The 7,241-nt window shown below is 43.6% G+C and overlaps 1 long non-coding RNA gene across 1 annotated transcript; it reads right to left on the bottom strand.

The window, feature by feature from the left end:
* Positions 1-329: 329 nt before the first annotated feature.
* On the bottom strand, positions 330-4,245 carry LOC143840733 (uncharacterized). The gene is made up of 3 exons (XR_013232356.1): positions 4,184-4,245; positions 2,088-2,198; positions 330-353 (listed from the first exon to the last, which is right to left on the bottom strand). It is a non-coding gene; the product is annotated as an uncharacterized LOC143840733 (long non-coding RNA).
* Between the last annotated feature and the right edge of the window lie 2,996 nt (positions 4,246-7,241).

The raw sequence follows: 7,241 nt of genomic DNA on the forward strand, positions 1-7,241 counted from the left end.
AACAATTCCACCCAAAATGAAGTCTCTCTTCCCTTTGTCAAAGCCAGAACTTGCACATCTTTCAAAAGTCGCACAAGATGTTTTTATTCTCAATGGATGTTGGTGTCCGGGTTTAGGGGAAGATGGTGTTGAAACATCAGGATACAGATCCTCAAGCTCAGTCCTTGGGTTATAGGCGAAATAACAATGCTGAAAGTCCTCCTTGCTTGTTTAAAATTTCCACTTACACCGCAACAACTTTCTTCCAGTCTGAGTATTATGCTTTGCTCTTTTGAATCTACTAGAATAGCATAATATAGAGATTCAGAGAGATGGTTGGACTGTTTGAACTCTGATTGATCACCATTTCAAGACTGTTTGGAGAAAGAGGATTGCTAGATTTAGAGATGGATAAAGACAAAAACTGTTTTGTTCTGACAAATCATTTTGAGAAAATTGATTTCTTTCTTTCCTGTGATGGTGAATTGATACTTAATCCAGCGAGATGTAAAAATTCTATAAAGCAGAGTTTTTACAGGAGCGCTTGGGTCATCAGGTTAAACAAAGGAAGCAGCATTCTTAATGGAAGATAAATGGGTTGTTCCAATGGGCTTTTATCCCAACCCCTGCCAGAGTGATCTCAAAAAGCATCTCTCAGACTGAAGTTAAAAGTGAGCGAGGGGCAGCCTCTTCTCTCCTGAAAACTAATTGCCGTGGTTTACCACCTGTGCCCTATACGTGTGAAATATTTAAAATATTCGACAGGAAATTTTCTCCCCACATTTGGCTAGGTTTAGTCAGTGAACCCAACGTGTGATAATCCAAAACAATTTGGGTTCAGCAAAGGTTGGGAAAATATTATAGCAAACCTAACGCTTTCTTGGACAGCGTCTTTGATCTTGAGATTATCAAATGCAGAGTTTCTAATCTGACAAAATTTTAGTGGCTCAGCATAATATTTAAACATTCCTTCTCTGTCATAACAGCTTAATCCCTTGAGAATGTGATTTAAAAGCACAGAAGAGCAAAGGTTAACACAAGATTTGTATGAAAGAGGAACCCTGCCTCAGACACCTAGATTTTAAAAGAAATTAAAAACCAAAACAAAGGCCATTAAATGACAGAACTGAAGGGTCTATATGGATTGGCACCACCAGGTCATGTTCAGTTCAAGTTATATAAAAAATGCAATGCCTTCAAGAGATTTGTGCAGTAGATGGCATAGAGGAGCAGCCAAGTTTCATTTTTAAAGATTTAGTTTATGCTTTAAATCACACAGATGGCTCGGCATGACAAATAATGCTAACTGTGATTGTGTTGTTTTAATGTAATTAAGCCCCATTTTTATTAATATTAGCCAATTAAAATACTCTTTAGAAGATTTTTTAAATAAAATATTGCTAGTGACCATACAGAAAACTTCTGATAGCGATTAAAAGGTGTGATTTCACACTTACAAGGTATATGTAAGCACCAAAGGAAAACAATTGACATACACACTGCAATTCAGATCACTAAATTCTCCCCTCAACCACATGACTTTGGTCCAGGGAGGTCCTAGGATACCCAGAATTTTGGGTAGTTATAGGAGTCTCCTCCACCTATTTTCACCACTGGGAAAGCTGGTTGGATCTAACCTCTGACTAATATTAGGAACTTAATAATGGTAAGACAGAACTCAGACAGAACATGTAATGGGTAGAAACCTAAAGCAGAAGATATTTGCAGTATTAAATATCTTATTTTTCTTCTTCTCTTCTGTTGTGCAGCAAATATTACATTTACTACCATCCACAACTGTACACAACTGAGCCAGCCCTTTCTATCTAGACAGAACTAGCTGCCTACTGCACTGTCCCATGAACAAGTTACAGCGGTGGCTAGGAGTATGACCCTAAACAATATTACACCCTTAGGATCGCTAACTAAGGTTGGTTCAAACTATGCACTATCATTTGTGGAAAAACTTATTGGAGGGCACTGTAGTTACCCACATTAGACATTGTGATGAAACCCTCCCTCTTTTGGGGGAAAATTTCAAAATGATGCAGGTTTTTTTCTCTGAGTTTTGGAGAGAGGGGAGGGGTGATTTTGGGCTACTGACTCACCTTCCTTCAATACTAATTGATCTAGCCAGGAAACAAAGGAATTCTCCCAGTCTCTTTCCCTTCTAGAAGCGGGTACTGGGGAGGAAGAGGGGGATTTCTTCCCGGAATGTCCTGGGTAGGAAACAGAAGGTGATTTTAACCCCCTTGAACCAGGGGAAGGCTTCTTTTGCCTGTTGATCACTGAAGCAGAAGGTTTCTCGGGGGATTTTCACACCTGTTAAAAATAGTGAAATACTTACCTTTCATTGTTGTTATATTCCAGCCCCTCCATATGACATCACCAACATGCAGTGTCTGGAGAGTAAACGGCCGGCTACATCTTCCATTTTAAAATGCTAGTCGGTGTATCCAAAAAAGTGGAGTCACCAGTCTATGTAGCACTACCTAATGGAAAGCAACCAGCAGGCAACCAGCGGACGGAATCATAGAATCATAGAATCATAGAGTTGGAAGGGGCCATACAGGCCATCTAGTCCAACCCCCTGCTCAACGCAGGATCAGCCCTAAGCATCCTAAAGCATCCAAGAAAAGTGTGTATCCAGCCTTTGCTTGAAGACTGCCAGTGAGGGGGAGCTCACCACCTCCTTAGGCAGCCTATTCCACTGCTGAACTACTCTGACTGTGAAAATTTTTTTCTGATATCTAGCCTATACCGTTGTACTTGTAGTTTAAACCCATTACTGCGCGTCCTCTCCTCTGCAGCCAACGGAAGCAGCATCCTGCCCTCCTCCAAATGACAACCTTTCAAATACTTAAAGAGGGCTATCATGTCCCCTCTCAACCTCCTTTTCTCCAGGCTGAACGTTCTCAAGTCCCTCAACCTATCTTCATAGGGCTTGGCCCCTTGGCCCCAGATCATCCTCGTCGCTCTCCTCTGTACCCTTTTAATTTTATCTACGTCCTTCTTGAAGTGAGGCCTCCAGAACTGCACACAGTACTCCAGGTGTGGTCTGACCAGTGCTGTATACAATGGGACTATGACATCTTGTGATTTTGATGTGATGCCCGTTGATACAGCCCAAAATGGCATTTGCCTTTTTTACCGCTGCATCACACTGCCTGCTCATGTTTAGCTTACAATCCACAAGTACCCCAAGGTCTCATTCACACACAGTGTTACCTAGAAGCGTATCCCCCATCCAGTAGGCATGCTTTTCATTTTTCTGACCCAGATGCAGAACTTTACACTTATCTTTATTAAATTGCATCTTGTTCTCATTTGCCCATTTTTCCGTTGTGTTCAGATCTCGTTGAACTCTGTCTCTATGTTCCAGAGTTATGGAAGTTATGGAGGCTAAAATGCGCGAAAGGTGGCTGCCTTGCACCGTCCTCACTCCCGTCCCCTCTCCCGGGGGCAGGAATGTCTTTTTTGGTAGTAGTGGTAGTACGCAGAGAATCCCCAAGAATACACACATGCATGGGTCCTAGGTGGTCTTCCTTTAAAGGCAAATTGTAAGTTCCAGCTGCAGCTGATGTGCTTGCCCCTGGAATAATGTGCCTGACATAGAAACTAGAAGGCAGGAGATAGGTTTGACCAGAGGAAGGACAAAGCCTGCGGTGAAACTTCAGACATTTACCAGGCATCCAACAATAACTGTGATTGCTCTACCAGGGTAGAACCAGAAATGTAAATCCATCTTGTTGACCCTGGGATTACAGGACAGGAAATTGCCAGGGTGAAGTATGCTTTTCATGGTTGCTAATCAAGTTTTTCAGATGTGATAGGAGAGAAATTGGGAATTGATGGGATTAGTAGCACCTTCCTCGAGGTCCTATTATCCCAAGGATAGGCATCCCTGCTTGTAGGTGAGAAGAAAAGGTAGCAGTTCATCAGCCCCTTTGGTCCCACCATGATCTAATCTAAGGAGTCTGGGAATCTTCTGGAGGTGTGACATCTCACTGGGGCTTGCACTTTCAATTCTGTTTACAAATGAGCTTTGCAATTTGGTCAGTTTCAGAATTAGCTGACGTTTTATTCCAGAGTCCACATTTGGTGCTCAGCGTAATTGCCATGTCAAGGCAATATTATTGAAAGGCGTCTCTGGGTTGCTGATTATAGACTATCCCTCAAAGTAAGAAGGGATCTGGCTACTAACCTGTCAAACAGACTTTGGTAACATCCAAGTTGGATGACAGTAGTGGTTCTCACGTCGGTTTAGAAACTTCAGGCAGCACAGAGTGTGAGGCTATTAATAGGGATCTGATGCAACAAACATAAAAAAAAAAACAGCATCACCACCAGATCACGGAGGGAAAGATGGGGAAGAACATCTTTGCCATCTGCATGCACACAAAAGCTTATGCCCAGGATTAAACTTGTTGATCTCAAAGGTGCCACTGGACTCGAAGTTGCTTCGGACCAACATGACTACCCACCTGATTCAACTTGACCAAGCGTTTGCTTTCGCCATCCTGTTGCATAAAGTTTTCCCCTGGCTGGAGGTCTGACTATGCATTTGGCATGGCCAGAGGACAAGAACAAAAGGGCTAAGAGCAGAATGGCCAAAAGGCAAGAGCAGAATGGCTTTTCGCACTTAGCCTGTTACCCGTACCTGAATGAGCTTGCCACTGATTCCAAGACTGGTCAAGGCCACAGTCTGTTGTTTTGCTCAATATTTTGTGTTTATATTTTGCTGCAGGCCACTTGGGGTCCTTTCAAGGAGACAAGCAGAGGACAAATATTTAAGCAAACGAATGAATAAATACATAATATTTACTACTCTGACTTCCAGTTTGTTTCTGGCCAGATTCAAAGAGCTGGTTTTAATTTTCAAAGTCTTAAATGGTTTGGCTTCAAATGATCTTAATAGTCTATGCTGATTGAACCCATCCTTTCAAAGGTGTGGCTGACCGTATGAAAGTGCAGGGGAAGGCTGACTCCCCAACCCCTCCCCCCCATATCCCTACCCCAAACACATATAACCATAGTCCTGATCTAAACTGGGGCTCCATGCTTTTAAAAAGAGAGAAAAAAATGCTTGCCATCTCATTCATTGAACTCTCAAGAATCACAATGAATTTGGGAATATACAGCAAGTATATCAGGTTCATTAAACCATGGGTTTCTTGTTGGATTCACCTACACTATTTTGATGACAATGTTAGCCATTCAGCCGAGTCTTACTCTTGGTGACCCTAAAGCTCAACTGTTGCCACAGTTTTCGATCTTGCACCACTTCTTTCAGTCTTGTAGTGTTCTACAAACTGGAGAGCCAGTTTGGTGTAGTGGTTAGGAGTGCGGACTTCTAATCTGGCATGCCGGGTTTGATTCTGCACTCCCCCACATGCAACCAGCTGGGTGACCTTGGGCTCACCACAGCACTGATAAAGCTGTTCTGACCGAGCAGTGATATCAGGGCTCTCTCAGCCTCACCCACCCCACAGGGTGTCTGTTGTGGGAAGAGGAATGGGAAGGCGACTGTAAGCCGCTTTGAGCCTCCTTCGGGTAGGGAAAAGCGGCATATAAGAACCAACTCTTCTTCTTCTTCTGGCTGGTGTCCATTTTGATTGTATCTAACCACCATGTCCTTTGTTGGAAGGGCCTCCTTTTCCCACTGACCAATCCTAGCAGAATTGTGTTGGATCGTGTGATATGGACAAAGTAAGCGAGCTGAAGTTTCGTGATTTTGCCTGCCAGTGATATATCAGGCTTTATATCTCTGGTATCTTTGTTTTAATCTGAATTTTGTATTTTTGTATTTTGCAGTTATTTTATACTGCTCGTATTTTATATTGCCATGGCCCATGGCCATACACAATAAATTCGACTACCATGGATTTTGCCCTCGGTCATTTGCTGAGGGCTGGTTGCATTAGCACAGTAAAAGGGAAGTCATCTCTGTGTCTCCAGAGATGTAACCATTCGTACCCAGCTGTGCAGCCTGATCCTTTTCTTGGAAGTAACTCTAACTGGGTTTAATGGGGCTTGCACCCAAAACTAAGCCATGCTGAATGCAGTACGGCAATCTTCCAAGTAAACAAGAATTGGATTTAGCTGTGCGTCATTGAGAGCAACCAAGCTCTTTCCTCCCCCCCCTGCCTTTCTCTCTTTTAACCTGTGTGACAAAGTGTTTTATCCTAAAATACCTTTTAAAAACACCCCGGAGTTTAGGATTTTAACCACAAAAGGGTTCACAAAGCCTTCCCAGGGTAGAGTTAAGCCAACATGAAGCCTATGAGAATCTAATCTGCTTCTAGAATCAAAGAATAGCCAACGGGGTAAAACAAGAAGAGATCAACATGGCTCAGAAAGAACGTTTAAGCTGAGGTAAGCGACACAGAAACGCACATACATCTACACAGACCTGGCCCCAAAGCTTTCTGAGTGGTGCCAACACAGCTGCCTTTGCAGCCAGCCAAACAGCCACCCTTGGCTGCCAAAGGGGGAAGCAGCTTGGTCTTTGGGTGCTCCAATTACCCAGCTCCAGTTCCAGATCTATTGTTCCCTTTTTTTCAACTATTCTTTCTGGAACAGATGTTTTGTTTCTGAGTTATCAGCATGGCACTGTCTCCAGAATATTAATGACAGCCAACAGTGAAAGCAAATTCCCTTCACGCCATCCTTTGCCAGCTCTGGCTGTCCTCGCTCCCATTTGACGAGTCGTTTTTGCACCCAGAATCGCAAAGCCCTCTCCAGTTTTCTTCCCCTCGTAATATAAATGTCTAAAGTGTCTCCGTTGCATGCCGACATAGTAGGAGGTCAGGAGAGATCTTCATCAATGCTAGAGACCTTTCTGGCAGGGTGACGTTCAACTCTGTGACTTTCTGCAAGGTAAGGAGCAATTCATGCCCACTTCCTAGCTCATGGGGGGAATCAATCCAGCTGGCAATAGTGCTGAGCTCAGGTGGGCAGGGTTAATGGAACTGACCAAGGAATGCAGCTGCAGTTTGTTTCTTCCAGCTGATGCAAGGAGCTGCCCCTCTCCACTTTGCCAATGATTTTTAGGGGCTGAAAGACCAAGTTCATTGTCCCCTGATTACTGGGAAAAGATGGGAAATGGGACTGGAAATAAGGGAAGACCGTGCTGTCTCTGAGTCGAAATTCCTTTCTGTAGACCATTTCTGCACCAGAGGCTTCACACTGGCATGCAGGCTGGAGTTTGAGCTGGGGGCATGTTGCCCTGCCTCTTCCTGCTTCTGCGCGGGGGAGCATTT

This window comes from Paroedura picta, chromosome 6 (genome assembly GCF_049243985.1).
Source record: "Paroedura picta isolate Pp20150507F chromosome 6, Ppicta_v3.0, whole genome shotgun sequence".
NCBI lineage: Eukaryota > Metazoa > Chordata > Lepidosauria > Squamata > Gekkonidae > Paroedura > Paroedura picta.